Below are 13,587 nucleotides of genomic sequence, written 5' to 3'. Positions count from 1 at the left end.
AGTTTAAAACATAGTTTTCAAATTGCAGAGGAGAAGAAATCAATTGCTCAAATCTGAATCAAAGTCTCAATAGGTGTTCACTTTTTTTTTTTGGTGGAAGGATGGCCATTTAATATCAGGGGTATTAAGTTGCAGATCACATAACAGAAGTTTAATTTCCTTGGCTATATCTGTAGTCAACTTCCAAATGTTCTGGGTCTCCATGTCAGCTCAAATGTTCCTTTGTTGGTCATCCCTCAAAGCTCACCCAGTGTCATGCAGCATAATATCAGCCCAGGCAACTTGCAGAGACTGCACAACTGTGAAGCTTGTGAGAGAGCAGCTGAATTTCACCCAGGTCTGGAATGCACAGCTGGGAGATTTTCCCAGCTCCAGTAATGCTCCCATCCCCACTCATCCACCCCAGTCACTCCAATCACACATAACTGAAGAGATCCTGTAGACCCACAGCAAATTTAAAATTTGTCAGCCATGTATAAAAGCCTCTATGGGCCACAAGTAGCTCATTGGGCATGGGTAAATAAGTAGCTTGTTCTAAGATTTCCCTTTTTTACTTCTGAGCCCAGCTTTTGCCTGCAGTTCCTCTGCTAAGTAGTTATTCCCAGCAAGCAGCATCACAAAGAAGAAAGTTCTTGATAAACTAGTTGGCAGGAATCACTGCTTCCAGACAAAACCAAACATCTCCCATGCCCCTCTGGCAGTCCAAACACATGCTGCCTTGACTGTGAGGATATGATATGAATCACCTGGTCTTTTACAAGCAAGAAAAAAGAGTGAAGTCTTAATACCCAAAATCCAGTGCAGGAACTATTGGTGCTCTTGGACTCGGCAGAGTCTGAGTGGTGAGCTCTTCCAGCCAGCTCTTCACTGCTGCCATAGGAAAATACATCAAAGGAACTACACAGGACATTTTGTGGTAACTGGATGGCAAGTCATTAGATTCTTTGAAAATTTTGATTATATCATTCAGATATCTTGAGGCAAAAAATAAAAGTCATACTGAGTCTTGTCAAGTAGTTTAAAAACCAGCAGTTCTGATTTTCAAGGTAAGAAAACTTTTTGCTTTTTCAATATGATAATTATTCATTCCTATGAATAGAAGCTGAGTGAAAAAGAAGTCCACTTTTACCTGTCTGAAATAGATACTAAAAAACCTGGATCCAGGGGAGTGAGGAGCAGGCTAAATTAAAACAGATAGGAGTATGACCTTATAATTTTTATGCATATAAATATTACATATATCAGAATATGTAACAGTTTTCTTATATAGCATAAACACTAATTTTTGCAAACTGCTGGAAAGGTGGGCCTTAGATTTGAGTAATTCTGTGAAGATGGTAAAAAGTATTTGGAAGGCACTTTTTATGCAAACATTTTTGTTTTAATATTATTCATTGTTTTAAACACAAAACCTTGAAGTTGCTTTGAGGTTTGGCACCTTGGAAGTTATTCCACTGGAGAAAATTATTACACTATGCTTATAACTATATATAGTGTTACTGGATCAGATAGCACAGTCTGTAGTGAAGATGTCCCAACATTTTTCACTTCAAAACAGCTCTTAGAGTTACTTTGTCAAATGAGTTTTGGACTGAAAAATTTCTTACCAGGTGCTTTTCCTTAGCTTTATTATTTTCTTGTTTGTTTCTCAATTTACAGATAAAATAATGTAAGACTTTATGAGGACAAAACATGTGTTATGTTGCCCATGTTGAAAATGTTGTGGGTTTTTACATTAAAAGTTTTACTCCATCCAGTTATTGAGGTAAAAATATTAAATCTGACAGGAATAGAGGGCTTTATGCTAGAGAATTATTCATGCTACTCCTCTTAAAATCTACTCACATTTTAAAAATTTCTTTATGCAAGTGTTCAGAAAATACTAGCTAGGTATTTAGCTGAAAATTCTGATAAGTCTGTCTGCCATGGACCTACTCAAGGCTGCAGGGACTTAATTCTTCCTGTGATACAGCCAAGCTCCACAAAAATGTGTGCCTCTCAGGGACCTTTCTGTTGACAGGGTACAGCAGAGAAAACAAATTAATTTGAATGCAGTGTAGACAAAAGTGAAATTTAGGAGTTAGTGATTACATACATGGAGAAAGAAATGGAAGGAGTATTGTGAGCAAGAGGGTGGGACAATGAATTGCCAAGTGTATATGCAGGAGACTGGGACTGTGAACTTGCATGGAAGATGAGGTTTAGAGGATGGCAGACAACTGTGGTGCACAAAGGAGGAGAAATGAGGTTAGCTGGACAAAGGGCCAGGACAAATATGTGAAGAGAATTAGATGAAGATTTCAAGGGAAGGGGTCAAAAATTAATGCCAGTTCTACCAGGGATTAAATAGTGCAAGAGGTCTAACTTGTGGTTTGGAAGTTGGTCAGTGGTTAAGCTGAACTAATTGGGTAGGTAAGAAGACAGGATGGTAAAAGGCATAAAGAATAAGATTCAAACAAAACATTAAACCAACATTTTAAAGCTGCAATGCAACGCTAAATGTAAACTTTTAACGCATAGGAAATGTGGGCATTGACACTGCTTTTGAAACTTTAATTTGAACCCTTGGGCACAGGCATAATGATACACTATTATGGCATGATGATAGACTATTTCTTCTACAGAAACCCAGCCTTACTCAGGGAACCCCATTATAGGAAATCTCCTCTGGGTTTCCACAGGGTTATATATTGAAGGTTACAAAGCTCCTGCTTCATTGACTCTGGCAGTCAGAAGGTGTGAAATGCATTAAGCAGTGGATTGCTAGAAGGAAAGCCACCTGCATGGAGATGCTGAAAATTAGGTTCTTTCTTTGCCTCTGACAGTCCTCATCTAATACTAAACAAGCAATTTCCAGACAGTCACTAATTTCTCATTTTCAGAGAGCCACCCAAAGATCTGAGATCTAGTCGGAAATAGTGTTGGCCAGTCTCAGTTGAATTCTGCTGGAATAATGGTTCAGACACAGTGGATTGAGAAGTTGGGTCCTTGACACTCTGGGCATTGGATATTACAGAATAGTTTTGACTTTAAATTTTGGCTTTCCCATTCTATGGCAGTTAATGCTTCTCACCTCAAACTGTTCTTCAGGTCCAGATAATCCTCCAAATAGAGAAACATAACTTAATTTGTGTATTCCAAGATATTTCAAGTTGAATATTTCAATAAACAACTCTCTTATTTACGCAAAACTACATGGATTTGTTTGCTTCAACTTGAACATTTAGTTCAGTCCTACAGGGCTTTTGGCACTTTTTTGATTAGCTTGTGATTCATCTCATGCAAAGGGTCAACTGTGCCCTTGAATTAAATACATAAGGAGAAAAAAAGAAACAGTTTTGGAATGAGAAAGTCACTGTAGCTTGGATTTACTGAATAAAAACCTATGTGGTTAATCTTTGTAAGTAAAATAGAACCTCCACTTTTGGACAGAAAAAGTACAGTTTGGAGTTACAGTAGAATATCATGTAGACAAATTAATTTCAATGGAACAATAGTTTGAAGCATTGTATTCATTTTATTTTCAAACTCAGGAATCACAGACTGTGATTCTTTCATACCGAAGTGTTCCTTAAATGACAGCTAATGTAGGAAGATACAGAGCCAAAAACGTGGGTTAGAAGAGGAATATTTTTTGTAGTAGCATGGGAGGATGAAACTCAGAAGAGCCTTTTATATCTTTTAGTGACTCAGGTATTACACATCCAGATGAGTGCCTAACAACACAACAGTTTGCAGTGAAAATTCTCAGGCTAGAGGACTGAAGGCAAAGGGTTACATGAGTGAAATCATAAGTGTGCCCGGTTCAGCTGAAATCGAACTCAGGGCACCCCTAATCCTGGAGTTATGTTTACAGCTCATGATGCTGCAATTAGAAAACAAACAAACAAAAAAAACCCCAAACAAAAACACACCAAAAAACCCCCAAAACAAAAACAAAAAACCAAAAAGAAATTCACTAACTGCATCAGAACTGCAGATAGCAGAGAAGAGTTTAAATTTAATGCTCACTCAGAGTATTAAGTGGTGGAAACTTAAGCTAGAACCTGTCATTTGCTAAGCCTATCTAATTTTTTTCCTTTTTTTTTTCCCCATTGTGAACATATGTACCATGTAGCACCTTGCATTAACAGGTCTCATATCACCTTCCCCTGACCCAAACATCCAAAGAACTTTATATGACAGGAAATATTATTCTCCCACATAACTGTGGACTGATGGCAGATGCAGAGGAAAGCAAAGGCCTCCTAAATTCCACAGAGAAAGTTTAAATGAGGAATAAGAAAACTCCTGAGACCCTGCTCAGTTTTTTAATACAGCTGTTAGCATAACAGATACAATTCATTCCCTTCTAAAAAGGTCACTCAAAAATAAAGAATTTTTAAAAAATTATAAACATGTATGAGGATGTATGCTTACAATCTCAAAAAAAAAAATTCCTTTTTCATCGGAAAAGTTAACAGTCTGTTACAGAAAAATGACTTCAGCCTTCTAGGATGTGAGAATGCCACTGCATTTGGATTACAGATCTAAAATATTGCAGTTTTCTCTAAGCAATTTTCCTTTGAGCAAGACAGTATCTGGTACTGGAAACAAGTTCATGAAATTAAAAAAAATCTGAGGCACTAAATAGATTTTTGAACATTCATTTAGTCTTATTTAAAATAGCTCCTTCAAACCATAAGAAAGATGATTTAATATAAGAACTGGATTCCCTTACCTTCTACGTGAAACAAAAGCCTATAAAGGGGCTAAATTTTCAAGAGTAGTTCATTTGCAAGGGAAAAATTCATTACTGTATATTCAGGTCAATGGTCTGGCATTTTGGCTAAAAAATTTGAAAACATTATTTTTGGCATTGCAATAAGGTGACACTGCAAGTTGCAGCAGGTATGATCTTTTGTTTTCACAGCCTACAGCCAGAAGGAGCCATTAGACCCTGTAGTTTTACCTCCTGTAGGATACAGTTAGGTTTAAACTAGACCTGTTACTGCATTATGTTCAAATTTAAACTATTAAGTTAGATGAATAAGGTTTCAGTGCCCAAAAGAATAAGAGATTTGTTAGCCACAGTCAGAAAACAGGGCATGGAAGGTAACACTTGTGCCCAAGGCTGCTGCAAGAGCTGACAGCCCAATAGGTGATGTAATCTCAGAAGATGAACCACACTCTATGCAAGAGAGGAAGAAACAGTCCTTTGCAGCACTTGGCAAATTTAGTGTGGTGGTTATTTGTTTCCACCTCCACGTCTGGTAAAATCTGCATATATAAGGAGGACACATTAAGCAGGACAAGAAAAGTAGAGATCCCCCACACAGCCTTAAAGTATGAATTTGTTCTTCCAGACATCCCATGTCCAGGTGTGGTTGATCTCTGGTACTTCAGAGGACTATCAAGAAGCTTGGGATAACTTGCTTACACATTGCTAATTTTTCATGAGGCAGAAAAATGCTGTGCTGATTCTTTCTGGTGAATAACTAATGGCCCTATGCATGAGATCCCATTGCAATGATTGCTTTACTGCACAGTTGAAATTTAACAGGCATGCTTAGGGTGATGCCTACAATATCCCTGAGGCCTGTGGAGGGTGGCAATAAACATCACTTCACTGGACACAGATTTAGGAAAACCAGGGGGAACTGCACACCTATTCAGTCAGCCCAGTGGACCTACTACACTTTTTCTCAGGAACTGGATTAAAGCAAATCTTTTTAGAATTAATCTTGCTTGAGGTTCTGACGTGTCCTAAACTCTCTGCACATTTTTTAAAACTGTCAATTTGCCACACCAATAGAAACTAAATCAGAACCCAAATTTTATTTTTGATATCATAGGACCAGTAAGCTAAACTACTGTTTAAAAAAAGTCCCAAGTCAGAATTGCCAGGCTATTTCCATAAGAAAATGACAGTACCACTGCTGGTCCTTTGTCCTTAAGAACTGTTAAATCTCAAACAAGCTAATCCACAAAAAAAACGTGTATGAGAACTCAGTTTTCAAATAAAAACTTATCAAGGAACGATACCAACATCAGTTAATGGCACTGCAAGAACATAACATTTAGATATACATTTATTTATATACATCTGAAATGTAGGAAAGTAAAATAAGCAAGCAATTTTTGTCTAACTCCTGCTTTTAAAAGGGATCTCTGTCTCTGACAGTTGGTGTCAGAGCAATGAACAATAGAGAAGTATACTAACAGACACAAGGCCTATGCCAATTGTTTCTAACATAAGATCACTAAATATTTCCTTGCATTATGATAGCAACACTGAAGTGTCACTGGTGTGAAATGGATAAAAACAAGATCTTGAGTATGTTAATGTGTTAATGAGTTTTTATAAGTGACCACAAATAGCACTTGTGTATGGAAATGTGCAGCAGCTGCTTAGAAAAGCCATCCACTATTGCAAAATTATGAGGGAAAAGGAAAGGATAATATCATAAGAGGTCTTGCCCCTAGCTGAGGCTCTGTGTGAACTGATGGATGCAAAACTCTCCAAATCAGAGATTTGTGGCACATGAAGGATTGGGCACTGTAAAATGTGAGCATTCACAGGGGTCCTGTATAACTGGGCACACAGGAAAAGGGATTTAGATTTTCAAGTCTCTTTTGTCTCTGTTGGCATGTACCACTCACTATCTCTTGAATCCCATGGAACATACCTGGTACCTAAAACTGAATGATGGGCCTGAACTCTGGCATTTTTCCTGTGTGATGTGAAGTTAAAAGGCTTAGTACAACAGACTTGATTTAAACAAGCAAACAGAAACAAATATGATATTTACTTACTGTAGGCGCTTTCAGTACCTAAGGTTAAAGAGTCATCTGTTTCTCTGGTGTAATTCCACTGGTTTCAACGGAATCAGGGCAGGATATATTTGATGCAATATGTTCACCTGGTCACCTAGCACACAGCAGAGACGTTCCCTTTGTGTGGAAGGCTGCACACAATCAGTTTGCCATCTAGTGGCAACTATTTTGAACACAGACAGCAATTTAAACCAGTATGTGATTTTTTGAATAGCGGGATGTGTTAAATCAACTGAGGTGGATGAAAACACACATTGTCAGGTAAAAACTATTTTGAAGCCTCAAAGGGTAACTGCATGTGTACCCAGCATTGTGCATTCAGACAGGAAAAATGTCCTGACTCAGCTGTCTAACGTAAACATTTCCAATTGTGTTAATACTTCCTGCACAGCATGACTGGATATAGATCACCTGTAGCATTTTACATAAAAGAAGATGGAACAACATACTGATGATTAGACACCTTCTAATTCACTCATCTGCTGCTCCTGTCAGTCTCTCTCTGGGATTAAAAGAAATGCTGTTACTGAAAATATTCACATAGTCAAACTGGCCCTACCTGAGTCGTCCCAGTGACTGGAACTGCAGCTGCTTATGTGGGGAAAGCAATGACATGGCCAAGTCAGATTGTTTGTATTAAGGTTATGAGTTACTAATAGAAAGACTAGTCACAGCTAGAGATCAAATGCCATAGCTCCGAACCCAAAGCAGCTACCAGAGTCTGCTCAGGAAATGCAAAAAAGATGTACTTTTTGGTGGTGGGTGGCCTGGTAGTACTTATGCATTTATGAGAGTGGGTTTATTTTCCCTACTTTTAATGTGAATTCAGTTGTTCTTAAAAGTGACTGGACATTTATCTGCTTGTAGTACCTAAATGGTCTTTGTTACTATACTATTTCTTGACTATAAATACCATATATATTGTGACACAGGAAATGTACCTGACATAGAAAAATGCTCTTATCCTTTTATAATTACATCAAGCTCAAAGTGGCAAAGACTTTCGCCCTTCCTTCTGCACAAAGATTTCCATAAATTTAATAAGAAACTTTAAAAAAACGTTCAAACCAGCATCAGAATACAATGTTCCTAGACCTGATTTTAAGATAGTAAAAAGATATGAGTCCTGCATGTCTAATTTCTACTGAGAGCCAATTCCATAATGATGGAGATTAAATACTTAAGAACTAACTCATGTCAGCCAGTCTAGAAGACATGCCAATAGCTAGCAGCACCTAGCCTTAGTGAGTGACAGGAACCAAAGAGTGACAAAAGGTCAGCTATGAACACAGGTCCTCCAGTTTTAGAGTATCCTGAATTGGCAGGGTAATACCCCAAGCGCTAGAAACTTGAGCAACGTGAAGTGAAAAATTTGATTTAGGGAAGATTTTAGGCTGCTGAAATTCATATTAGGATGTCATTAGCTATTATCACGCAGAAAACCATTTAATAATGAATTCTATTAAACTGGAGTTGTACTAAAGAGCTGTTGACATGCATTTTGGAGATGTCATAAATGCAGTTTTGTTTGTTTGTTTTCTGACAAATATCAGCTGGATTTAATGTCAGAGAAGCACTAAAATTGAGTAAAAATTCTTTAGATGACAACATTTATCATGTTTCAGAGCTTAATAATATGTCTGCTTACACTGTAGTAGTCAAAAATATAAATATACATGGATGTTTGTTTCATTGAGTTACTGAATGCATCTGTACTCAATCTCCTCTTCAGTGATCACAGACAAATGTTCAATTCATTGAATATATATTTTAGCCCCATTTACCAGCCTAGCTGTGATAAAGTGACTTGCATTCTGTTCTGGGCCATGAATCCTGGTCACAAGAGTTAATTAAAGTTCTAATGGCAGAGTCAACAAGGTCAAGTGAATGAGTTTGTCTATATGTAATTAGGGCAGAACAGAAGATAATGAAGTTCAACAGGTGTAACTGAGAGCGGAAGCTGTCTGTTGTATTTTCAGTGCTTGACCTGAAGATTCAAAATTGCTTTTGGAGTAAAAGGTTGGGAAAAGTATCTTTTTACTTGTAAATGGAAGAAATTTCTCTCTAGAATGAGACAATGCCCCAGCAACCTCTTTACTCTCATTTTCAAACCTGCTGAACTCAAGCGTGTGAGTAACGCAACTGTTTCAAGAGCACATGTTTTTATTTTCTGGGCAAATGCAGTGTAAATATGACTGCAGAAAAATCAAGATAAATGAGAAAATTCTGCAGATGGAAATTCACCCTGGATGTGGTTTATTCCACATCAGATCAGTTTTAGAATTCCTTTATTTTCTCATATTAGAAGGATGAGTTCGAACTAAAGATGGCAAATAACAAAAATCATGAATTTGTGGCACTTTTCAATCTAATAAGAAAATACATCATTTATCCTGACTCCTCTATACAGACATCTCTTGCTCACAAACTTGCTCGTTCTAAAACAACCACTTTCCCCAGATACAGATAAATAGAAAAAGCATTCTCCATGAGCGGGACAAAATACATGCAGAATAATTTACTGCATAATCCTACGAACCCAGTGCAAAAGCACTGAGGCAGGTTTATTTAAACTCCATCTTCAGAGAGCAAAGGGAAATGTGTGAACATGGAAGTGTCCCAATAGTCCTTCCCTAGCAATCCCCCAGCTGTATATTAACAGGTTTATGATAGCTATTGGCAGTGCAAATTTCTTTCTGCTACCTTGCCCATGCTGGAATCAGCTCTTCAATCAGAAGGTACACTTCTGCAAATGAAAAAGGAGTTCAGTTTCCACACTCAATCAATCCCAGTATCTCTCCTAAGAGCACCAAGAAGAGATCATTAATTAGTGCCACATATTGCTGTGCTGGTGACACCTTCCTACAATGAACAAAAATGTGACAGGTCATCTTGTCGAGGCTCTACAGTTACATCTGCCCCAGTAAATTAAAACAGTGACTGGGAACATTCCTGGGCATAGAAATGGGATGGCACATTGAATTAAATGGTAACAGGAAAGGCTCTTGTCCGTGCTGGCTAGCACAGCCAGGGTTGATGGCACAGGCCTTGGTCATGCTTCCCATATGGCTTGTGGGCAGCCAGCCTGTCCAATGGAGTGAGGGCACACCACTCATGCCATGCCTCTTGGCCCAGGAGCATCCACAGCACTTGTGTGTTGCCAATGTACACATAGTGGGTGGCTACTTGCTAAGATTTCATGTAATATATACAATTCATAGTTGAATCAATTATACAACAGATAATCCCGTTAACTGCTCAACCATTCCAAAATCACCTGTAATATCCTGTCAGATAGATTTCAGCTTTTTTAAATGGTGGAAGACCAGGCTTGGCAGCTGTTAGATGATGTGGTAACAGCCTGTCTGCACACCCCTGAGGGAGGGCAGTGAGAGACAATGTCAGAGGGGGAGCTCAAACAGTACCGTGGTGGGCTAATCCCAGGCCCATCAAGGAGAACCACTGATACATTTCTGCAAGCCCAGGGAGCTCTGACATACAATGGCAGGCAGGAACACAAGTTACTGCCTGTGAGGAGCAAATATGTTCCTACAGTTATGTCAGGAGAGCCTCAGCCCCTTTGCCCAGGTGTGAAACCCAAGATGAGTCACTTGGAGCTTTCCTCTGAATCACCTTTCAGGCTAAAGGGGTAGGACACTCTATGGGATGCAGGGGAAGAGTGTATTTGGGTTTGCCCAGTATTTGTAATGAGATGTTTAGGGGTGGAACCAAAGGCTGGGAAAGGAGGGATTTAGGTGACTGGTGAAGGAACAAGTGTGGAAAAGTGTGTTTAGATGTGAGAGTCTGGGCCAGAAACTGGCTGCAGCCACAGGGGTTAATATGTCCTGGTCTCAGCAACTGGACAAACTGGGATCCAGACACTAACTGCTGGGCAGACTGTGTGCTGATCCAGCTCCTGGAGCTGGGTCACAGCTACCTTTCTGTTTGTATAAGTGTATCTTCTCACTAATGGGCCTCCAACCTATTCAGACAATGACGGGAGCAGAATGAGACCGCTGGTGTTGTCTGTGTGCCCATCTGTGAGCTATGTGGTATCCATATATACATGCACATATATGCATATGTGTGATGTGTATGCACATATATGTATGCTATGTGTGTGTGGTTACACACAGCCTGGCTATTCTTTGGTGTTGGGAGCATGGAGGTGCAGCAGCCTTTCCTATGTCCAAGTGTTTGATCCCACATGATGTATTTTCCTCTAACTGTAGCCACAATCTTACAGCTCCTCAGTTTTTGCAGGCCTAGTCCTAAAGGGATTTTCAGTGCTTCACTGTACTTACCAAAAATTCCCACTAACACTAGTGGAAATGCCAGAATATCTTCAAATTGCAGGCTTGTCAGCACATTTAGCTTCTCAGCAGAAAGGCCAAATACTGATTTTTTTTCTTTTTTTCTAAATACAGACAATTAAACTTTCTTCTTAGACATACAGTGGGGCCAGAGAGGAAAGTTTACACTGCTGCAATTGTGTTATAGCTTCTCTCTGGATAAACAGAAGACTTCATTTTCAGTCCTATCAATCCCACACTATTCACAAACAATAAAATTAATTTCTAGTTTTAATAAATAAAGCCTACTAAATTGGTTTCTTTGCCAATACTTTCAAGCTTTATATTGAACTTGTTCACAAAGTCAACAGCGTCAGTTAACAAAACAAAAGATGTTGTTTACTGTTTTTGCTATTAAGCCAACTCCTTAGATACAAGTAGCTCATTGGGGTTAATTATTTCTAAAAAGAACTTTACCAGTTTTTGTGTTGAATTCTTTTGGTCCTATGAACATTTTAGAATTTGTAAGCTTTAACACAGAAATTCAAGGAGACAACTTTTCAGAAGGTGGAAGTTCCTAACCTTCACTTCTTATTTAATCAATTATATTGAAAGTTCTTTTACATAATATTATCAGGAATAGGGGCATTGTTAAAAGCAATTCAACAAAATTTAAAACAAGTAGTAGACTGATACATTCAAAGAACATTCCTGCTTCCACCTAATTCTCAGATTCTCACCCCTTAAAATGTATCCATCTGCAACAGAGGTTAAAGAAGGAAAGAATCTAATTGCTTTAATTCTCATGGTGGTAGAGTTTAGACATCACACGATTCTGTCTCCTCCCATATGGGAGTTAAGCTGTCGTACTGAGGCTGTACAATGCATATGTGACCAATGCCAAATTGTAGGGGCTGTCCTTCATAGGACACAATTAAGCTACAGTCATGACACGTTCCAAGTCAAGAAATGTTAGTTCCCTTCACTGCATTGACAGATTCTGCCAGTCACTTCCAGCCACAAGAACAGCGGCCACCATTTATTTTTCCAAGCTCTTCTATCCTCACACACAATGTAAGTTCTTCCCTATCAGCAGATGGAGACAGAGTACACACGTTTTGATGTCATCATCCAGTAAACTAAAAATTTCTCACTACACAATCCAGTCAGCATCCATTTGGTTGAGCTCTGTGTGTTTTTAAAGATTTCAAGATAATAAATCTAAACTAAACTAATCTAAAACTTAGCTTTTGGTAATTTCTCTGATTTTAAAACTTTTTTCAGGTTTTGGAATTACCTAAGGAATGTGATTCATCGTCTAGCTCTACTTTTTAAGGCACAGAGCTGTAGTGCAAACAATCAGCTTAACAGCAACACAAATTACCTATTCTTTTCCATGAGCCGTTCCTGTAATACGGCTGTATGATACAGTTCTTAAAATTGTTGTTAATTATTTTTGCAATACTACTTGACAGCATCACAAATTGTGGGTGTAAATGGTAACATTCTAAAAAAAGCCAAAACCCAGAAAAACAAACCCAAAATAATAAGCTTTGGCAGCAAACTTAGCTGTAAGGTTTATAAAGTTTTCCTCACGTTTCACTATTACATTTGACTTTTTGTTCTGGCACAGGTAGCAGACAGGAACTAGGTACTGCCTTGCTACTATTAGGTGCCATTATCATATTCTTAAAAATAATTACTGCCCTATAGAAGTATCCTTAATTTTACTTTCAAAAGGTGTCCTCCATTCTGCAATTTTCTGCTGTTATGGTTCTTCGAATGTCTCTTAGATATTGTCCATTACATATCACTATGAAGAAAGTGTGTGTGTACAGCCAAATGTCAAATAACAGTTTTTATTAACTATTGTCAAGCATGTGAGGATCAGGTACTGATATCCTATCTAAGTAACTGTTTTCCATGTGCTTCCATAAAGCAAACTAGCACAAACTCCACGGGTTCAAAAGCAATGGAGCATTATTTTTCCTCACAGTCCTAAGAAAATTCTGAAGTGTAATGATTTAAAGAAAAAAAAAGTGTATATTAAAAGGTAGGGCTTGTTGAAACCAGAGTAGATAATTTATTTTAACTTCTATTAAAACTTGTCTTTTGTCTCTCTCTGCTGAATAGGAGTTGTCATTTTTCCTACAACTGATCCAGTAAATTTTAAGAAAACAAAAAAGACAAAAAGTCATTTTTCCATTATCTTCACATGTAGCTAACAGCAACATCTTTATAGTTAACATTCACTACTGATTAATTTAGTCAGTAGTTTGGGTGACACACACTTTCTGCCACTTCCACGTTTGGTTTGCTCCTGCTCACTGGGTTACCAAAATTCAGATGTTTACAATCTTGAAGCAAGGGTGCGACAGCAATATTATCTGTTCTCTCAGAGTATTTAAAGTTTTCAACTGTGCAATAGGAATGGGAAGAACCTCTTAGTATCCCCAACAAATCCATGCCTACAGCTTCC

Source organism: Corvus hawaiiensis, chromosome 3, assembly GCF_020740725.1.
Source record: "Corvus hawaiiensis isolate bCorHaw1 chromosome 3, bCorHaw1.pri.cur, whole genome shotgun sequence".
In the NCBI taxonomy this organism is placed as follows: Eukaryota; Metazoa; Chordata; class Aves; order Passeriformes; family Corvidae; genus Corvus; species Corvus hawaiiensis.
This window is presented reverse-complemented; position numbering follows the sequence as displayed.